General features: G+C 50.2%; 1 protein-coding gene across 5 annotated transcripts in view; it reads right to left on the bottom strand.

Moving 5' to 3' along the window:
• Nucleotides 1–10,733, bottom strand: part of PALD1 (phosphatase domain containing paladin 1) — a 143,770-nt gene extending 133,037 nt beyond the window's left edge. For 2 of the 5 annotated variants that reach the window (XM_064488092.1, XM_031461136.2), the window contains exon 1: nt 9,392–9,650. The gene's annotated coding sequence lies outside the window, so the exon portion shown is untranslated. Of the gene's footprint in view, nt 1–9,391; nt 9,651–10,626 lie in introns of those variants that run through there. The other 3 variants (XM_010992767.3, XM_064488091.1, XM_031461134.2) reach the window with 2 other exon arrangements.
• Nucleotides 10,734–22,149: the final 11,416 nt, after the last annotated feature.

Here is a 22,149-nt window from a genome sequence, read left to right on the forward strand (position 1 = left end):
GGTATCTAAAATAGTCAAATTCATAGCCTCAGAGTGGAATGTTGGTTGCCAGGGGATGAAGGGAGGGAAAAACAGGGAGCTACTAATCAACAGGCATAATGTTTCAGTTAAGCAAGATGAATGAATGCTGGAGAGCCGCTGTACATCACTGTCTTTATAGTCAAAAATAATACGTTAAACACTTTAAAATTCATTAAGAGGGTAGTTTTCCAAGTTAAGTGTTCTTATTACAACAAAATAAAAATGTTTTGGAATTAGGTAGAAGTGATGGTTGCAAAACTGTGTAAGTGTACTAAATACCACTGAACTGCACACTATAGAAAAGTTAATTTTATGTTACATTAATTTCACCTCAATAAAAAAAAGTAACGAAGAGTATGATCTGAGTCATCCAAATAAACATCTCATAAGCAAACACTGTCATGCAATTTGGGGCTCAAGCCTGCTCCTGGGTTCGAAATCCAGTTCCTTCTTTCTGAAGGCCACATGACATTGTTGCACACAGTACAAAGGTTGTAGTTCAAATAAGAGGAGGGGGGGTGGGGTGGAGAACTGAGCCATTCCATAGCCCACGGCAGCCTGGATGTGCCCAATTCCAAGGCCCAGGCTCTTAGCAGGCAGGATCGGTTCATGTTGAGAGCATCTGTGTGAACTGAATAAAGCCCATCTCTGTGCCAGATTCTTGATTCCCACAAGAGGTGGGTTTAAGAGCCACTATATGCAGATTTCCAAAACACCATCATTCCACCCTTATCTTCATTTAAATGAGCCAGCTTTCCAGGTTATCATGCGATGCACTATTAAAACAGACATTTGGAGATCACTCATTGGCAGTTTGGGCTCAATTTGAGTACAGATGGTCCCCCATATTTTGGGGTTCTGCATTCTTGGATTCAACCAACCTCAAAATAAAAATATTTGGGAAAAAAAAAATTCCAAAAGTTCCAAAAAGCAAAACTTGAATTTGCTGTGTGCTGGCAACTATTTACATAGTCTTTACATCGTATTTACAACTATTTACATAACATTTACATTATATTAAATATCATAAGTAATCCAGAAATGATGTAAAGTATATGGGAGGATGTGCACAGGTTACATGCAAATACAGCTCCCTTCACATAAGGGGCTTGAGCATCTGTGACTTTGGTATCCACGGGGATCCTGAAACCAATCCCTCCACCCCAGGATGCTGCCACGGGACAACTGTCATCAGAATTATCCCCAAATCAGCCAGTCAGCCCAGCTTTAATAAAGTTAATTAATTATAATTATTAATTATTATTAACTATTAATGCCACTCTGCAGAGTAGGTACAAGGGACAGAGGTAGGGGAAACAGGAGGGGCCCAGCTCTCTGGTGTCAGTCCAGCACTGGTGATTTCATTCCAATTTACATCCTTCCCATTAAATCAATACTGTTCTTTTGAAATGGGTCAGCTTTCTGGTTTTATTAGTTTTATTCTGGTTTTATTTCATGTTTGCTTTATAGTTATGTAAAAACTATGTACGTCTAAGGCATTTATACCTAGTTTTATATTTATACCTTTAAACTATATTCGAATAAGAACATTTAACATTGAGGCTTTTTTTTCTCCCTTAAAAAAGGAGTCCACAAAAAACCCACAAACTCCATTTACACGAAATGTCTAGAACAAGCAAATCTATAGAGACAGAAAGTAGATTTGCGGGGTGGGGAGTGACAACTGATGAGTACAGGGTATTCTTCTGGGTTGACGAAAATGTAAAATTAGACTGTGGTGACAGACATACAACTCTGTGAATACCCTAAATGATGAATTGCACAGTTTAAATGGCGAAATTGTACAGCATGTGAGTTAAATCTCAATCAAGCTATTTTTAAAAGGGAGGACTGACATATTGCCCAGGTTTAGGCAGTATTAAGCTGGAGAAATCACATGGAAATCAGCAAACCCACCTATTCATGGTTCCCCACGAAGGCACACTCCACTCTCCCTCCCCAAACTGTCTCCAAGGGCTCAGGAGACAGAGACTAAGAGGAAACCCTAAGTCACAAGACCAGCCCACCCCCGGTGAGCAGGTGGCTACCCTGGAACACTACAACATAGGATTCCTATCTCTTGGAATCCACTTCATACAACAGTATGAGGGTACTATTTTGAATTATTAAATTAGGAAAAACTTAAAAAGAATGAAAACAACCACTGTCAGTAAGTATGCAGGGAATGTGATTCATCTATACATCAATGGCAGTGTCAAGGAAAAAAGCATGACAATGTAGATTCAGAACCTCGGTGACCCAATTGGCTGGAGTTGGGGTAGAGCCAGGAGCATGCAAATCTGAGCAGAGGCAGCCCCCGCTTTGGGAGGCAGCAGACATCTGCACCTTCCCCGCCACATCGACACAGCCTGCCATACAGGACAGGGTCCCTACTGGTGAGACTCCAAGCACTCTGCTTAAAAGAGTCTGCCTTGGCAAGGGGGAACTCCACAACAAGAAGGGAATCCCCAAGGAGCCATCTCTGTTGACCCAGCAAATCTTCCTCTCCTTGGGGCCTGTTCCTTCCAGCAGCACTTCACAGAGACAGGAAGAGGAAGCCCCTGCTGGCAGCTGCTAGGTGGGAGGCAGTGGTGAAGCAAGCAGGAGTGCACGTCCACCCAGACACCCAGCAACCAACTCATCTGCCTCAGGACAGACTGATCCCTTTTGTCCCAATGCATCCCTCCTCCTGAAACCTGCAAGAAACTGATCACCTCCAGGAAGTCATCATTCTGTCTCCCCAAAGCCTCACTGAGCCCCAGCCCAAAGCGGAGGGGAGAAAAGAGGGAGTGGACACCTGTTTGCATGGCACAGGCCCTCACCTCTGGTCCTCAGCTCAGGAGTGACTCCCAGGGAAGGCACGAAACTTGGACAGCTGTGCCATGAACATCCCCAAGACCGAGGACTAAATGACGAAGCAGCCCCAGAGCCATGGACCAAGTGCAATTCCAACTGTACTCCCAAATGAAAACTACACACATTCACACAGAGGCACAGAAAAGAAGACTGGGATACTCAGCAAACTGCTGCCAGGGATACGTTGGGCAAAGAGAGAAAGTAAGGAGGGTAAAGGGATTTTTATATTTTTCTCTCTCTTCGAAGCTACTACTTCAATCTTTCATAAAAATAATTACTTAATTTTTTAAAAACTGAAAACATTTTCAAAAGCAGGTTAGGCATCGATCAACTGAGAACTCAGTGAGCAAGCTGTGGTCCCCGCACACACTACCCAGCAGTGAAACATGTAACAGCGTGGATAAGACTCCAGAACACCATGTTGAGTAAAGAAGGCAGAAATAAAAGATACCTAGTATCTACATGAGGCCATTTATGTGAAAATCTAGGAAAAAAAGAAAATCAGAGTTGACAAGAGACGAGGGGCCCAGGCATGGGGGTGGCTGCCGACTACAATGGAACCCCAGGAACCTTCTGGGTGATGGACGTGTTCTCAGACTCGGCTGGGGTGGGGGCTGCATGTCTGTGACATTTACCAACACTCATCCAACTGCACACGTAGGCTGGGTGAATTTTATGGTCTGCAGACCTCAATAAAACTTTCCTTTTCAAAAATAAGGTAGAAGAAGGAATGGAAGAAGTGGTTTAATGAGTAAGAGGTTTTCCTTTAGGATGATGAAAATGTTTTGGAACTTGATAGAAGTGATGGTCCCACAACATTGTGAATGTACTCCATGCCACTGAGCTGTGCACTTCAAAATGGTTAATTTTACATCAAGTGAATTTCACTTCAATTAAAAAAATTTTTTTTCAGTAGATAGGGAAAAAAGTATCACGCCTATTTTCCAGATGAGAAAACTGGGCTCAGAGGAAGCACTCAACTGCTAGTCCTGGGCTTATCCACCTATGCCCCAGGCCTGGTTCAGAGCCCAGTAAAGGAGGCAGACCTGCTCTGTACTTCCCTGGAAGGCTCTGGAACTCTGGGGCTCCATCTCCAGGGAAGGCATTGGGCCCTTTGCTCTGGGGCATTTGGAAACCAGAGCTTTCCCAAAGGCCTTGGAGTGAGCCAGAAGGGCAGACTGCGGGAGACTCCCGAAGTCCGCGACCTCCATTCAGCAGACAGGGCTGCCATGGGGGCAGGGAGTGAGCACCACTAAGAAGATGGTCAGACTTAAGGCTAAAACAAGGGTGGAGTGGGGAAGGGTTCCATCAGATCCAGGCTGGATGAGGTCTTCTAGGCCCTGCCAACCAGGGCCCTGGGGAGCTGAGGGGTCAGCACCAACCTCAGAAACCCAGGAGGAGGACTCAGTAACTACAGGGCAACAGTCAAAGTGGGTGGACATGTCCATCAGCCACTTTGTGGACAGCAAGAGAGGGGTTAACTCCTTCATGAGGTCTGCAGTTTCAGAAAAAGGAAAAGAAAAGGGGAGGAGAAGTTCCCCTTAGTGCTCTCTAAACAGAATCTTCAAAAACTGCCCAGTGTCCCTGTCGTCCACTCTGGGAGGGCCTGGACAGAGGTCATACTGCCTGCCGATAGGCCGGGCCTGGGGCTCAGCAGGATGCAGAGGCTGGCAAAGTCCAAGGTCATCTGAGGGCACCCACCTCTCTCCCCGCTACATGCCCCTGACCCAGTCTCTTGGCAGTGGGAACATTTCTCATGGGTGAGGGCAGGAAGCCCAGTCGTAGACCCACAGCCATCCCAGCACCACACCCTCCCTCCTCCTGGAATTTCCAAAAGCCCTGCTCCCTGGGAGCCCACAGGGTCAGCAGCGGCACACCCAGTTCCCAGATGCTCCCTACTGCTTGCCGTGGGCATGGAGGTAACCCCAGATGCCCCGTGTCCCACTCTCATCAGAATGTCCCAGCTCCAGAGCTACAGAGCTAAAGCAAGTCCACAGGTCAGTTTCAGGAACTCAAACACCTTCCAAGGTCCAGGAATTTCACTATTAGACTTTCACTCCTTAGGAAAGGTTTCAAAGGCTTCAGTTCATTCCTGAGGAGGGGGACCTATTAACCTACTGGCATCTCAGTTAAGAGCAAAAATAGGCATGTTGATATTGGGGTAGGAGCAGTCCGGAGCCCCAGTTCAAAAATGAAGTGCTCAGGGAGGGCTGGCAGACATTCATACAAGGGCAGGGTCCCGGTGGGAGGTACTCTGGAGAATGGGGCACAGCAAATGCAATTCGTTAAAGCAAAGTGAGAGGCTGGAATTCCAGGGGAGGGCATCCAGCTTCTGTCCTAACAGGGACGCCAGAGTTGCCTCTGAGCCCAGTGTGGGAGGGATAGCAGGTCCCATTCCTGACAGGAATGCTGAGGGTGGGTTCTGTCCCCAGATCTGTGGATCTGGTCATGTTCCCTAAACATGCCAAGCTGTCATATCTCTGCACAGGCTGCTTACTCTGCTTGGGAAGACTTTCTCATCCTTGTAAACTCTTGGCCATCCTTTGAAGTCCACTTGAAGTACCACCCTGTTCCCAGGCAAGGCCTTCCCTCCCACCAACTCCAACTGGCACAGCCCCTGGGAAGGTACCAGTGGGGGTGTGGTATAAGGTATACATGTGCCTCTCTGTAGTCTCACTCACTTTTGGTCCCCTGCACCTCATACTGAACCCAGGACCAGGAAAGGCCAGGAACCAAATCAAGAAGCCATCCTGGTGCTTTCCCATCATGAGGCACTGTGCAAACAACCTGGCCTCTGTGGCCTCACAGGTCTCTCTCTCTGCTGAGATCTCATAACGACAGTAATAGCAGCACCTAATGACCATTTACTATGAGCCATACACCACCTCAAGGGCTCTCCATGTGCTACCTCCTTTCATCCTTATGACATTCTTATAAGGGAGTTACTATTATTAATCCTGTTACACAAGGAAGTCAGGCACAGAGAGGTTAGGTGAGTTGCCTGGTGTCACACAGCTAGTGAAGGAGGAAGCCGAAATTCAGACCTTAGTGGTCTGGTTCTGGACCCGGTATTCTTAATCACAACAGGTCTACTGAGGGGTAGGAAGATGGTCAGCTGTCAGGACAAGCTCTGAGTGGAAAAGGAACTGAGAGATTTTAAAGCTGCTACTCCCCGAGCCTTCTCTTTCCCCAGGTCCCAGCCAAAGACCCAGGAAGAACAGCAGGGCCTCCCCCTAGATCTGGTCTGCTGCTCCCAGGCTCATCTCTGTGCAGAGCATCAGTTATAGGAAACATAAAAAGCCCATCTGCAAGACCCTTGGCCTGGACTAGGGAGGTGCACGGCTGCCCACTGGGAGGCAGAACCATAATTTGGGGCTATTCTTAGCAAACCACTGGCTCCCCTCCCAGAGGCCCAGCAGGCAGCAGGTCCAAGCTTCATACACCCTGCCTGCAGGCGTGTGGAGGCCCCATAGGGCTAAGGATGGACTGGTGGGCAGAAGGTGAGGACCAAGCCCTCTAGCTTTCAAAGCAGAGGTGCCTGGCCTGCTAGCCTTCCCAGAGCCAGGCACTGGCTGTATCTGGAAAGTCCTGGCCACAGGGGAAGGCTGGTCACCAAAGCTCCATTGCCAGACCCTGGGCCACATGCTTTCCACTGATTATTTCACATTCACTGGCCCCACTTTTAAAGATGAGGAGTTTCTTTAAAGATGAGTTAGTTAAGATATTAAGTAACTTGCCCAGGTCACACAGTGAGTTAGTCTCCAGCTGTATCTTCCAATTACTAGGTCAGGCCATAGCCAGAAAGTGGGGCAGGGGGCCTTCTCTGTCCAAGCTCAGGTTTGGGGGAGGGGCAATCCATACCAGAGAGCAAAGTTCTCACCAAAGATTCAATTGCATGTCTACTTTTTCTCTCCCCCAGGGATTGTCCCTTCCCCACCACAAAACCTCAGAAGGAGAGTCCCCAGCCAGGTTCCTCCCCTAACCCAGCCACACAGCCTCACTTCAGGAAGTTCTGGAGACCCAGGGAAGATGAGCCTCAAAGTTCAAGGACCCCTGCTCATGCTTAAAGTTTGTGCTCAGCCCTATAACTTAGGAAGTAGAGAAGCCAAATTACTCTCAGGGTAAAACAGAGGATACTGAGACCTTTGAGGTATTCAAACCCCAAAGCAGGAGTCTAGAAATGAAGCCACATCACAGAGCACTGCACCACCACCCTCCCCAACAGGTCAACTTCCAGGCACTGTTGCCACAAAGAGTCACAGAGATAACTGAGCAGCACGTGCTTCAGACTACATCTTGGTACCCACCTCTGATTGTGTCCTGGCCTCTGCTGCTGGGTGACTTAGCAGCTATAAGTTCTGTGTCCCAGGTGCCCACAGCCAACTCCATGTCTGCCCAGGGATTTAAGCCACTTCCATGTGGCTCCTTGTCTTGTATCTGTGAATGTCAGCTCACGTCCACGTCTGTGCAACTATAAGCCCACCCATATGTCTGTCCACATCTGTCAGCCAAATCTCCATGATGGCATAGATCTATCTGCACAATATCTGCAGCCCGTGCATGGTGCACACTTGTGTTCACACTGTCTGTTCCTGCTCGTGTCTGTGCCCTGAATTGTTTGCCCACCTCCATTGTCTTCCTGTGTCTGCCTTCATGCACATCTGTATCCAGTTCCTCACTGTCCCTGCCCACACAGCTACAAATGTGAGCGCATGCAAACACATCTCTGCCCACGACAGCATTCCCCACCTGTACCTGCGTGACCTTGTATATGCCACCTGTTTGGAGGTCGGTGAGTGTGTTCACCCAAGTGCTCACTTGCTGAGTTCACCCTTTAGCCCACCAAGGATTAAAGGGTGAACTTAGCAACTCCCACTCCCAGAACAGCAAGCCCAAGGCCGTGGGCACTAGCACACTGCCACCTCCGCAATAAGTTCAAGAAAAACAGAAACCTGCCAAGGATGATGGGGGAGGGGGCAGAGCCCTAGAAACAGCAGAACCTCAGAGGTGAGGTTAGTGATGCCACAGGTACGACTCACCTCAAGCCAGCTCCACCAGGGCCACCCCCCTACAATACCCCTGATGGCCAGCGAAGCGACACTGCACTCACAGGAAATAGTGTCTGGCTCAGAGCCTCCAGACTCCCAAGCTCATCCCCAGCCCCCAGCGACAGAGGCTCTTCAGAAAGGAAGTAAGGACTTCCTCCTGTAAGGCTGGATCTAGACCCCAAACCTCAGGAGCCCCAGGGAGGCTGGGAGAGTCCTGTGGTCAGCCTGATCCCAGAAACCAAATGTGTTTCCAGAAATCCACCAGCACAGGGGAAAAAAAAATACCTGGGAGTGGGGCTGGCGCACAGTCCTGCTGTGGAGATGGCAGGAGGTCCTAAGGACTAGCAGGGTAGTAAGAAAGGATGGGTATGGAGGCAGAACATTTTAAAACTGTTCGCATGATTGAATGAGAATTGGATCCCAGCTCCCCTAGCGACTGCAGCCCGCAGTCACTCATTTAGCAATTAATCATGTGTAGCCTCTTGCTATTTCCACTATTATCATTAGTCTGGGGCTGGTATCAAAACCCTGTATTAGCAAACTTTCTCTGTGCTTATGTCTTGCCTTCCCCCATGGGGCTGAGCCACCTGAGGGCAGAACCCCCAACTCTTCCCACCACTCCCATCCTCCCTGGCAGATCCCAGTGCCTGGCATTTAAGAAGTGCTCTCAGTCACTGGGTCCAGGATGCTCTGAAGGAAGTCAAGGAGTCAGTGCCTGGAACTCTGGTCAAGAGAGTGGAGAAACTGGGAAGCTTCCAGAAGTCAGGAAGCTCTTCTTCCATTTCTAACTCCCCAAGAGTGAAGAATATGTTCCAACCATTAGCCACTTTGAAGACTCGAGGGAAGCAGTCTTCCACACAGTGCACTCTGCTTTCGGACAGGCCATTTGTCCCCTCAGGAAAAACCTCTAAAGATGAAAAGGGGGCTCCCCCGGGAGCACCAGGCCTCCAGAGGGAGAGAACCAGGTGGGACCCAGCAGCAAAGGTTGCACCCACTGGGACCTCCAGACTTCCCGATTCCATGGCCTCAAGCCCCTAAAGACGAGCCTGGGGATCCCATGTGCGGATCAGGAGAGAGCTTCCCTCCCTCTAGCTGCACAGAAAGCCCGGCTCACGGGCCTTGCCCCAAGGCCTGGCCATAAAGAGTGGAGGTGTCGCTAGCCCACATCTACCCTGGTCCAAAGGAAACCTACTCAACCTACTCGAGGGAGTGGGTAGCCCAGAGCCAGACAGAACGACTCAAAAACACCTCACTGTTGAACATGTGAGGTTCCGCTTCTCTCTCAGGCACCAATCCCGCGCGGGTTTGGGTAGGGGCCCAGGACCTCTCCTCTCAGCAGAGCCCAGGGAGGCGTGCACTCTGGGGAACGGGGAATGGGTGGTCGGAGCAGCCCCGGGCTGGGAGTGCCCAGAGGATTCCAGGATTAGCCGTCCTCTCGCCAGCCCCGCGTCCAGACCCGTCAGTACCTGCCAGCCCCCGGCTCCGGGGGGCATCCGCGCTCCTGCGGCCAACGCTTTGCGCCCGAACTGCGGGCGCCGTGTCCAGCAGCAGCAAGGCGCGTCCAGCGCGGGCTCCGCCTCGCTCCTCCCAACTCTCCCAGCCCATCCGTGGGCAGAAGCGACTCCGGAGGCGGGCAGGTCGGGCGCGACCAGGCGAAGCCAAGAGAGCGGGACCCCTCGCTCGACGGCGAAGGGAGCTGCGCGCCTCAGCCCCAGCACGCTGCTCGCTCCCCGCGCCCCGCGACCCCCACGCTGAGGGGCGGACCCGGCCTGGCCGCCAATCACCGCGCCCGCCGCCGCCGGGCCAGCCCGAGCCCCGGCCCCAGCCGCCGAGGGGGCGGGGGGCTCGGATTTAAAGACACACTCACCCAAGCCGCGTCCGGATTGGCATTCCAGAGCCGAGGCTCCCGGGCGGGGAGTGAATGGCTGGCCCCATCTTCCCTGGCCCACTTCCTCCCTCCTCCCGCCCACCCACCCTCCTCCTGGGAGGAAAAGTTTGGGGCTGGGGAGACTGCCTGAGAAGCCAGTTCGTCTTCACTTGTCACTAGTTCGGCTTGTTCTGGAAGATGCCCAAACCCTATATCCAGCCTCCCTGGCAGGAGAAAGAAGCAAATACTCTAGGCGCCGCACCCCTTCCCAGACTCCAGCTCCCCAGGAGATCGGCGGGCCTGGGCTTCCCTCGCCCCTCTTGGCTTTTTAAAGCCAGGCCAAGCCTCAGCGGGACCAAGACGAGCAGCTGGGTGCCGGGGAAAAAAATAAAAATCCTCGCTGTGCTGTGCAACCTGAGCTAAGCGATTGCCCTCTCTGGGCCTCAGCCACCCCAGGAGTCAACCGTCGAGCCCTTAAAGAGCAGACTGTCTGCTCAATCGTGGGATTCTCCCAAGCGCTGGACCCTTAACCCCCAGTGGTGAAAAGGGAAGAACATGACAGAAGCTTCCCAAGGGAGGGGCGCCTCTGCCCCGACCCCAGGTTGCCTGTGGTGATATGCACAATTCCTGCCTTCAGAGGGGCCGCCTCCAGCCTCACCGAGCAGGCAGGGCATTGCCACCAAGCCAGGCCCATCTGAACGCCTCCCCTCGGCTTGCACGCCCTCGAGGGCACCCTCCTGCATTCACTCCCTCGCCACTGTTTACTTTTGGGAAGATGGGCTTTGTTGTGGTTGATGAGTCACTTTCTCCCTCTCTCTGCTCCACACTCCTCACCTGTTACTACCTGCTTCTGCCCCAGTCAGGGCTGGAGCGGGAGTTGGTGAAGTCCCGTCTCCCCAGGATGAAGGCAGTGCAGGCCTCACCTCTTTCCAAAGTTAGGCCAGAAGGCACTGGGCTAGTAGAGGGGCACACAGGTCCTACAGCACGTGTGAGCCTAAGAACAAATAAAGACAAGAGGAATGGCTGTTATTTGTGGTGATTTTATCACATCTCCAGCACATAGGTTTCAAGGGGTTTGTTCAGTGGATGATTTTATGAGATAAGCAATTTTATCATCTCCCTTTTAGTGAGTGAGGAAACTGAGTCCCAGGGAAGACTCACCCTCAGCTCCAGGCCTCCTCCTATCCCATCCAAGGTGTGTGAGGAGGAGACAAGTAGAGAAAGTCCAGACCTGACCTTCAGGGTCCAGTAGAGCTAGGCTCAAGTTGGCTTTTTTTACTGCCTGTGTGGTCTGGGAAAAGTGACATAACCTCTCTGTTCAAGTTCCTTATCCATAAGATGACCTGACCTCCTTCAAAGAGGTGTTGAAGAGCCAGGGAGCTGGGGTGTGTGATTCCCTGGCATAGCGTAAGCTCCATCCTTGGGCACTGCTCCCTTCCTTCCTCCTCTTTGCACAACCTCATAATCCAACCCACCAGTTGTCGGATTCCCCTGCCATACTGAGGATGCTGAGTTCCAGGATTATGCTCCCTTGCAGCCAGGACTAAGGTATGGGTGCACATGTACAGTAGGATGTGCTCAAGCACACACATACCTGCGCACACAAACGTGCACACATGCACGCACACGCACACGCACACCACTACCCCTCCCTCAGATGCTGGGATCCGTGGCTGGCTGCCTCTCTAGACTGAGCTCCTGGAGGACAAAAGTCTGTGTCTGACCTGTCTTTTCGTCCCTAGCACAGTGCCTGGCACGTTGGTCATTTATTCATGTTCACCGTGGGCACAGTAGGTGTTCTTGTTGAATCAAGCAGAAAAGCCCAGGGCAGAGATGTCCCCAGAAGAGCTAGAGTCACAGCCCATTTGGCTCCAACAGACAGCCTCGAGGCTCAGCTGGTAGGCCCTAGAAGTAGAGGGCTGGTGGCTTGGAGGTGTCTCAGATACAGGGTACAGATGACATCCAGGTCACAGTATCTAGTCTTTCCAGCCCACCCCTGGCCCCTGAGGTTCTGCCAAGTCCCTGCTCAGAGCAGCAAGTCCTAGGGGTCCACCCAACCACAAGAAAGCCTGCAGGACCAGACTTACCCCACCCTGGGCCTGGGAGGTGGGGGAACTGAATGTTGAGAAAGAGAAGCAGGGAGGAACACAGCAACCCTAGGTACACCCAAAAGAAGGCCCCCTCTCTACAACCCCAGGTAGAAGGAAAGAATCAACTGGACCAGCTCTTGTAGCCCAAACTACCACAGAAGCTCCCCAAAAAGTCTGGAAGCTCAGAGCAGAAGCCCAAAAGTCCGCTGAGGAAGTATCAGTGGTCCCAGAACAGGACCTCAGAAACTAGGGGGCTCCGGTCCTACCCCCACTCATCCAGCACCCCCACCAGCACTACCACCACTCCACGCCCCACATGCACAAGCATCCAAGACACCACCTTACCATCTAAAGAATGCCAGAGCCTCACGGGTAGCCCTACAGTACACGTGTGCACGCGTGTGAACATGTGTGTGTATGCATGTGTGCTGGTGTTGCTGAAGTGTGAACACATGTTCATAGAGCTGTGAACAAGGATGTGCATATTTGTGTGAGTGTCTAGTGGGCACGAGTGTGGATAAACAAGTGAGCATGTGTGTATAGGTGGGTGTGAGTAGCACCCACACAAACCAACCCCCCACCATCCAAAACCAGGTAAGCTGCTGTTGCAAAGGCTAGTGAACCCTCCCTTATTCACACGCCGAGGAGAACCGCTGGGGGCCGTCCACAGTCCCCTCCACCCAGGCAAGCAAGGTGCTAGTGCTCTTGGGAGAGAGCCCCCAAGTTCAGTCCCTGCGCAGAACCATAAGCTATGGGAACTCCCAGTTAGCTTGTGGGAACGCTCAAGCCAAGAATGACTTCCTGACAGGCACAAACGACTCGCCGGAAGACAGAGGAGCTGGGTTCAAACCAGCAAAAATGAGACCTGAACAAAAGATGAGAAACAGCCCTTACTGCTCTGTTGTGTTCCTCGCTTCGCGCCAAGCCCGCCACAGGCTGGGGGATGCTGGGCCAGAGGGATGGATAATGTGAGGGCAGAGAGCTGACCTGGCTTGGCCCGCCGTGGCCACATTATTGCCAAGACTGGGACCCACGTGGGCCCTCCAGGGTGGGCGTCTTAGAGCCTGTCTTCCTCTTGAGCCAGGCGGCCTCTGAGCCCCAAAGCAGGCCAGTCCCCATTTGCCCCGGCTGCCCCAGGTCCCGCGGTGGCTGTCTGCCCCTCCAGGCCCACTGCCCCACCTCCAGGATCCAGCAGCCCTCGTTTGTTAAGGCCCCTTCAGTGTGCAGTCCAGGGCTGAAAGACAAGGGCTCTGGGTAGGGCTGACCTGCCCTGGATCTAGCCTCAGCAATTTTACCACTACGTGACCCCTACCCTAAATGTCACCACATTTCTCCAAGTCCTTTTTTCCTTATTTGTAAAATGGTATGAAGAACAGTTTCTGCCTCCTGGAGGATTGAAGGGGTGCTTGGCGTTCAGACAGAGCTCACTAATGGCGGCTACTGTTATTGTTACTATTATTGCCACCTGAGCTCACACCCTGACCCAGCCCTGAACCTGCCAGGGCAGAGGGGTTCTTCCAGGCTGAGCTTAAGTTCCACCTCCTCCAGGCAGTCTTCCCTGCTCACAGGATCCCTGTCTGCTCTGGATTCCTTCCCCCTCACCTCTGTGCAGGGCCCTGGGACCTGAGTACTCCTGCCTGGCATAGAATATGCATTCAGTACTTGACATTATAATTATCAGCAGGATTATTAATTTCATTGGTTGTGCCCTCCTTTGGGTCTAGGTCCAAGGATAACATCTCCCACCTCCCAAATTCACATATTAGGTTCAAACTTTTTTGATGGAGACTCAAAGTAAGAAATACATTTTAGGGTCTATATGCAGAAAAACAAAAACTCTAATTTTAAAAGATACATATACCACAATATTCATAGCAGCACTGTTTACAATAACCAAGACATGGAAACAACCCAAGTGCCCATCAACAGACATTTGGCTTAAGAAGATGTGGTATATTTATACAATGGAGTATTACTCAGTCATGAAAAAAGAATGAAATATTGCCATTTGTCACAACATGGATGGGCCTGGAGAATATCATACTTAATGAAGTAACCCAGACAGAGAAAGACAAATACTATATGATATCACTTATACGTGGATCTGAAAAATAATACAAATGAATCTATATGCAAAACAGAAACAGACTTACACACACAAAAAAAACAAACTTATGGTTACCAGAAGGGCAAAGGAGGGAGGGAGGGACAAATCAGGAATAGGGGTTTAACAGATTCAAACTACTATACATAAAATAGATAAGCAACAAGGATTTACTGTTTAGCACAGGGGACTATATTCAATATCTTATAACCTATAATGGAATAGAATCTGAAAATAGATGTATATGTATCTGAATCACTTGCTGTACACCTGAAACTAACAATATTGTAGATCAACTATACTTCAAATTAAAAACAAAAAAAAGAAATACATTTTACTTTGGGACTACCAGCTACACAGAGATATAAATACACCAGAAATGCTCAGCCTTACTGTGTGTGATGCACAGATACTTTCTAATCTATCCTATCCTATTTCTTCTTTTTTTGCTGATTGCAGCACACAAAACTGATTTTACCTGTGACCTGCAGCTTGAAAATGCTTTGAAGAACAATGAAGTCCTAAGGGCAAAGGGACCTCCCCTCCCTCCCCCAGTACCACTCAGTGCCTGACCAAAGACTGCCCAGGACATGTGGGAGGAGGGCAATTCTATCTCCAGAACATTCCTCAAGTACTACAGGGAGAGTTCTCCATCAGAAGAAGAGAGAAAAGGGAGATGGAATCCTGGTTCATTTACCCAACAGATAGTTTATTCATTCAGTCAATCAATCAACAAACATTTACAGAGCCCTTTTTGTATTCTAAGCCCTGTTCTAGGCCCTGAGCAGTGAATGAGGCAGACAAGGTCCTGCCTTCAGGGGCTGACATTTTAGTAGGGAGGGGACAGGGGATACAATAAACAAGTAAACAAAACCAGAAGCAAGGTCATTGCTGAGTGATTCATGCTATGAAAATGAGAGCACAACAGAATGGTGTAACAGAGTGTGCTGGTGGGGCTACTTTAAAAATAATGGAGGTCTCTGAGCCTCAGGCAATGCATGACACTTACCTGAGCTGGTGGTTGTGGGGCTTAAATGGGGCAATGAAGGCAAAGTATGTAGCATCATCCTGGCACAGAGTGGTCTTTATTGTCATCGTTATTAAGTGGGAAACTGTGACTAAAGGCAGGCCGTGATAAAGATCTGCGAAGTGTAAGGTTGCACTGGGGTTCAGAGGCAGAGGAGGGGACAATACTGACTATAGACAATACTGACTATAGCTGAATAGTCAGCCCAGGACCCACACACGTATTGATTTGTCCCTCTGCACAGCTCACCTGGCTTGTCTCTCCCCACTCCCCCACCCATCCACCCCTCCACACACAATTCAGCCCAGCCTAGTTTGAGATGTCCTTTCTCTAAAAGCTGGGGCACTGAAGAGTTAAATTCCCTCTAGTGGGTGTCCCAGGCCACACAGGGCAGACACCCAGCAGTCTTCACCACCCCACCCAGAGCCTCAGTGGACTCCTAACTGATCAGACCATGACTGCCCAGAAACATGGGTGCTGAATCCCAGCAAGACAGCACGAGGGTAGAGATCTGGAGCCCAGCCCCAGGGAATGCTGAAAAGGGCCTGAGCCTGTTCAGTTGGAGCGGAAAAGGCTCAGAGGCATGACATTGTCTTCTGGTCCCTGCAGGGCTGTCAGGGAGAGAGTGAGGATTCCATCTCAAAGTGAGCTGCTCAAGCATTGGCACTCCATGTGGCGTCGTTGGGTACCTACAGTGTGCCTGACTCTGGGCTCCCGTGCAGAGATGAGCCAGACCTCGCCCTGCTCCAGCTGCTCACAGACCTGTAAACTGATCTTTCAGAGCAACGGTGTTTCCTGCAGGGTGGAAGGGGGACCAGGGTGCAGGGGGAGCAGGGAAGAGGGCACTCAGCACAGTCTTCCAGGTCAGCTCAGAATGAAAGATGTCCTGCGAGGGCCCTACCAACTCAGTGACGTAGAGTGATTTGTTTCAGCTTTGGCATGAGATAGACCTGAGTTTTAACTCAGTTTCTGCCACTTCTTAGCTATGTGACTTCAGGCAGTTCTCTTAGCTTCTCTGAGCTTCTCTGAGCCTCTGTTTCTGAATCTATAAAATGAGGCTAGTCATACAGACCTTGGCAGAATTTTGAGATTAAATGAACTAACAAATGTAAAGCCCTTAACAAATAGTCCAAGAGGAAGCTCAATAGCGTAATAGTAGTCAGGGCTGCTGGCATGGTCAGAAGGTCCCCTCCGAGGCATCTCCCTCTGCCCTCACCTCCTCTTCCACCCCTTCCCCTATGTGCAGAGAATCCCCTGCCCCCACTGCTATCAGGAGCTCCAAGTGGCCTTCTGCTGGGTCTCACTGCAGAATCCCAGGCCCTGGACACTGAAAATAATGAGGCGGGGCAGAATAGGGGAGTTTTGAGAAGGGGCCTGCCAAACCCTGCAGCAGGAAGACCATCCATCCCTGAATAAACAGGCTGTCACCCCTTCCCTCCCACCCTCTGTCTCCCTTAAATAACCCAGATCTGTTGCCCGGTTGTATCCAAGCAACACCACTCAGGCTCCCAAGGATGTCTCACTCCAAGAGAGCCATTTAGGAAGATGCTACAGGGAAGGAGGGGGCGGGGGGGGGGTCAAGGGAGCCACAGAGGCTTGGCAGTGTCTTCTCAAGGCCTTTAGATGGCGAGTTCCTGGTCCCCAGGAACAGAGCTCCTGGGCTGACCCCTGCCCAGAATGGTGGGCAGGGAGGCGTGCTTACTTACCAGAAACATTCCAGGAGAGGCCAAGGCCTCCCAGACTTCTTACTGGGAAGATCCCAGACCCCATGAAGCTTGGGATTCACAGGCGCTAAGTGCCTTGGAAAGATCACTGACTGGCCCAGGCCCAGCCTCCTATGTTCTAGTCTCGGTGCCAACACTCATGGGCAGTGTTATTCCAGTCAGGTCACCCACACCCTCCGAGCCTCAAAGAACCTTAGCGCCAGAAGTGGTGTAGGAAAGGGACACTCTCCCACTGCTCGACAGTTATCTATCCACATGGCAAATGCAGACTCTTTGCCTCAGCAATTCCATTTCTAGGAATTTAGCCTAGAGACGTGCCTGCACATGTATAAATTGACAACTGTGCAAGGTTATTTTCAGTTTTCGATGGTGAAAGATTGGAAACTGCCGAAAAGTCTGTGGACAGAGAGATGATTGGCTAGATAAACTATGGAACATCCAGAAACTAGAAATATAATGCAGCTATTTTTAAAATACAATATACGTGGGCTGATGGAAAATGATCTTTAGAGCTGGGTGCCAACTTCAGGAGTGGGCACAGGCAGAGACAGTCAGGGCAGTGTTGTCTGTGACAGCTTGGAGCCAGCCTTGGCATCCGTCTCTAGGGGAATGATAAGTCATATGGATTCCAACCATGGAATCCCGTCCAACAGGTACACCCAAAAATCCAGGTGCACACACAGAAACATGGAGCGAGCTTAAAAACACAGTATCCTGCAATAAAAGTAACAAACAGAGCTAGATTAGCCATACAATACCATGAACGTAAAGTAACAACACTTAGAAAAATACCTTAGTTTTTTCAAATGAGGATACGTGCATCATGCAAAAACATTGATCAAACACACTACCCTGGTTCCTGTGAGAAAAAGGGATGAGATGGAGGGAAAATGAAGCAAAGAGAACAACGCCAGACGGAAAGCCGCACATATGTTGATGATGATTAAGGAAAATTACTTACTCAACTCTGCAGCTGAGGTAAGAGGGAAGGAGGGAGGAAGGAGGGAGGCAGGAGAGGACAGTGCAGGACTGGGTCTCTAATATTCTAGCATTTTAGGAGTTGTATACATATTGTCCCTCAGCATCCACAGGGGACTGACTCCAGGACCCCCATGGATACTAAACTCTGCAGATGTTCAAGTCCCTTCTATAGTAGTACAGCCATGTCAGCCGGACGTACAACACACATCAGCTGATGCGGAACCGATGGATACAGAAGGTTGCCTATAGGCGCGCGCACACACACACACACACACACACACACACACTATAGTTGACCCTTGAATAACATGGGTTTGAACTGCAGGGGGCCACTTATGTGTAGATTTTTTCCCATGAACACATACTACAATATTCACATTTGGTTGAATCTGGGCATGCAGAACCGGGAATATTGCCAGGGGCCAACCATAAATTACACGTGGATTTTTGGCTGCACATAGATGGGCACCCCTAATCCCTGCGATGGTCAATGGTCAACTATACATTAAATGTCTCTGAAGGACAGGTAAGAAACCAGTGATTTTAGTTGCCTCCAGGGAACTGGGTGGTTGGGGCCTCAGGCAGGATGGACACTTTTAACTGCATACCTTCTCGTGCATTCGAATTTTGTCCCACGTGCATGTGTTATCTATTTTTAAATAATAATAATAAAAGTTAGCTGGTAGGCTTGTATACATCTTGGGGAGGCTACAGAAGACGCTGGGAAGAGGGCTGAGCCCTCGGAGGATAAATGAGGCCTGGGGAGGGGAAGCAGACTTGCCCTCCACTCACTATCCTTTTGTACAGTTGGATTTTTTTTACCCCGACCATCTATGATATATTCTAATCATTGTCAATTAAAATTTTTATCTTGAACACTTCTTAGATGCACAAAAATAGAGACTAGCATAATCCATTCTATAAATGCATTATCAGATACGACAATTATCAAGATGTTGCCACACTTACTTCATCTACTATTATCTTTTTTTTAATTTTGGTTTTGTTTCTGGAGTATTTTAAAACAACCCCCAGATATCACCCCGTTTCACCTCTACCTCCATCAGTGTATGACAGAAGTAACAATTGCATTTTATTATTTAAAAAAAACTTTTTTGCCTTCAAGATTTATTGAGATATCATTGACATACAGCACTATATACTTTTGGGAGGGAGGTAATTAGGTTGTCTTTATTTGTTTATTTATGTTAATGGAGGTACTGGCGATTGAACCCAGGACCTCATGTATACTAAGCACAAACTTTACCACTAAGCTATACCCTCCCCCTCAATAATTGCATTTTAAACAAACATCTGAGAGGCCAGACAGTGCACCCGGACAGACCTAGAAGGATTCCCTCTACAAAATCTTTGAGGGGTAGTGGTCCTCGCCTCTGCTTGACTGTTCCCAGAATTGAGGAACTCTCTCATGACCCAGTCTCCTTCTTTGTCCTAATGGCCTACAGCTAGGCTTCTCAGGAGGGACAGACACTGCCTCACTCCCCCTTCGCTAACTTGGAGGCACCCAGCCATGGGCAGGAGCAGCTCAAAGCCACAGAGAAACAGCCCAGCTCATTAGAGTTCGTTCCTTTCCAAAACAAACTCAGAAGCATAAAGGCAAGCCAGACACGCTCATGTAAACCAGAGGCCACTAAAGCCCGGTGGCTTGGAAGGCCTCTCCATGCGCCCCCTCCCCTCCCCTCCCCTGGCCATCTGAGACAGGCATGCCCTGTCCTGGCAGTCAGGGGTAAACCCTGGGCCAGGACTAAACAGTTGTTCCCAGACTGCCTACATGTGTATTTGAATTGCCAGCAGAAGGGGTTCGACCACAGATTCCCAGGCTCCACCCCAGCCCTCCAAAGCCAGAATCTCCAGGGCTGGAGCCTGGGAAAGCCCCCTGGGTGGTTCGAAGGCAAGGGTCAAGTGTCTAGTGTTTGGGAACCACAGGGCCAAGTGACCCCAAGGCCCTCTTCCAGCTGCAACAGGCCAAACGGACACTCAGCAACCTGTCTCTGTACCAAGATTCTGGCTTGCCCCTAACACAGGGTACAGTGTTCCCACCTGTAGTGGCAGGGGACCTGGTGATGCCAACTCCTGTTAAGAGTGTGCTGGCCAAGGCTCAAAGGAACACATATAGCCCTCCAAATCCAGGGTGCTTTCTGAGGCTAGAGGCATGGATTCAGAGATTGCATTTTGCCCCCTCCCCTGCATCGTCTTCCCTCCTACAGGGGAGGGGAGACACTGAGCATTTAGCGTGCACCACAATTCACGTGCATTAACTCACTGAAGCCTCGCCCCAGCCCTACAAGGCAGGAGTCATCTTATCCTCCTTAGAATATGAGGAAACCCAGCCTCAGGGAGATGCACTAATCCTTATTTAGCTGATAAGCAGCTAAACCAGGGTTCTCACCAGGCAGTGTGACTTCAAAGCTCACCTTTTCTACCCACAACAAAAGCCCACCCTGCCCCTGTGCTCCAGAAACAAACAAGACAACCCCGTGGGTGGTGGGTGAGACTCTGCTCAGCATGCCTGGGTGCCCCTCGGTAAGCGCACGTGCCCTCCGCGCCGTGTGTCACCAAGGCCAAGTTAGCAGTGCAAGCGGGTTACTGGGGGAAACACCTGTGAAAGACAAGCGGGGAGAGGGCAGGATTGAGTGGGGAGAGCCTTCAGGCCACGTTGCAGGTGCAAGGATGCTGAAGGAAGGAGGGTTAGGAGGAAGAGCCCCAGGCCCAGAGCAGCCCTGAGAACGCCTCAGCCAGGTCAACGGGGAGACCTGAGGAGGGGCTGCCCCTTAGAGGCAATCCACCTAACTGAGTGGAAAACCAAGAGGCCAGCCTTGAGAGGAACCATGACCAGACAGGTTGGGTGGACAGGGCCTCTGACCAGGCTTCTGGGGACCCAAGTCCTAATCTAGTTTCTGCATTGCCATGTCTACATCAGGCAAGTCAAGGAACCTCTCTGGGCCTCAGTCTCCTCATCTGTAAAGCAGGATAAATAATTATTGCCTAGCACATAAACACAGGTACTCTTCTCAGACTCCATCTGTGATGGGGAGGTAGACAAACTGTCCATTTGGTGGCAGATGCCAAACTTCAGACAACTCTGATGCACTGCCAGAATGAGCCCCCTGGTTCTCTTTCTATAGGACATCAGGGCTGAAGGGCTCTTGGCGGAGACTTAACCCAACTCTCCACCCCACCCACATTATGCCAAACCTCTCAAAGTGCTGCTACTGTATTAGACTTCAGATCCACAATTTCATTCATCATTTTGAAAAGTGTACTTCGTTACCATCCTCATTTTTTGAATGAAGAAACTGAGGTACAGAGAGGTTGAGGAACTTGCCCAGCGTCCCCCAGCCATCTCTGACTCCAGAGCCCTTGTGTTCAGCCACTAACGTGCTGCTTCACATTAATCCTCCCAGGGACGGGAGCTCACCCCCTAGGGGGACTTCCCGCAGAACTGTGCTGGCCTTAGGACATGCTTCTCCTAACATGAGTCTGACCCCTACTTCCCAGCCACTCTCCTCAGTCGGCAGCTGGTCCTGCTCCCCACCCCGCTCTGGGACCATAAGCACACAGGTACATACCTCTTTCTTTCAAATATTTGAGAAATGCCATCTCATACCCCACCCCCAGACTTCTCCAGCTAAACACTGCCAGGGCTTTCAAAGGCTGGTGGGAACCTCTAAGACCAGAAAAAGCCTGAACTGTTGTTAGTCTGACTCCAGACCCCCCAGAGGGCTCTTTCCCAAGGGAGTCAAGAAGAAAATGAAACCCTTCTTTCTCTCCCCACTCAGCATCTCTTGCCACTCAGGAAGCTGCTCTCCCGGCTCTGACTTCACACGTAGCTGACATATGACATTCAGAAACCTACAGACAAGTCTCTTTCTGGAACCCACACGCACTCCCAGCCTGTCACCCCTCCTTCAAGTCCCTGAAAAGGGTGCAGCTCGGAGCTGCTGCTGGCAGGAGGCAGCGGCGAAGTGGTTAAATTGCCCACTATTCTGTAGGGAGAGGCCAGATGGGGGTGGTGGCTGGCAGTTAGAGGAAGAGAAAGAAGAAAGAAAGAAAGAAAGAAAGAAAGAAAGAAAGAAAGAAAGAAAGAAAGAAAGAAAGAAAGAAAGAAAGAAAGAAAGAAAGAAAGAAAGAAAGAAAGAAAGAAAGAAAGAAAGAAAGAAAGAAAGAAAGAAAGAAAGAAAGAAAGGAAGAAAGAAAGGAAGAAAGAAAGGAAGAAAGGAAGAAAGGAAGAAAGGGAAAGAAAGAGAAAGAAAGAGAAAGAAAGAAAGAAAGAAAGAAAGAAAGAAAGAAAGAAAGAAAGAAAGAAAGAAAGAAAGAAAGGAAGGAAGGAAGGAAGGAGGGAAGGAAGGAGGGAAGGAAGGAAGGAAGGAAGGAAGGAAGGAAGGAAGGAAGGAAGGAAGGGCCCTGGGC

The sequence above is a fragment of the Camelus dromedarius genome, chromosome 8 (genome assembly GCF_036321535.1).
Source record: "Camelus dromedarius isolate mCamDro1 chromosome 8, mCamDro1.pat, whole genome shotgun sequence".
NCBI lineage: Eukaryota > Metazoa > Chordata > Mammalia > Artiodactyla > Camelidae > Camelus > Camelus dromedarius.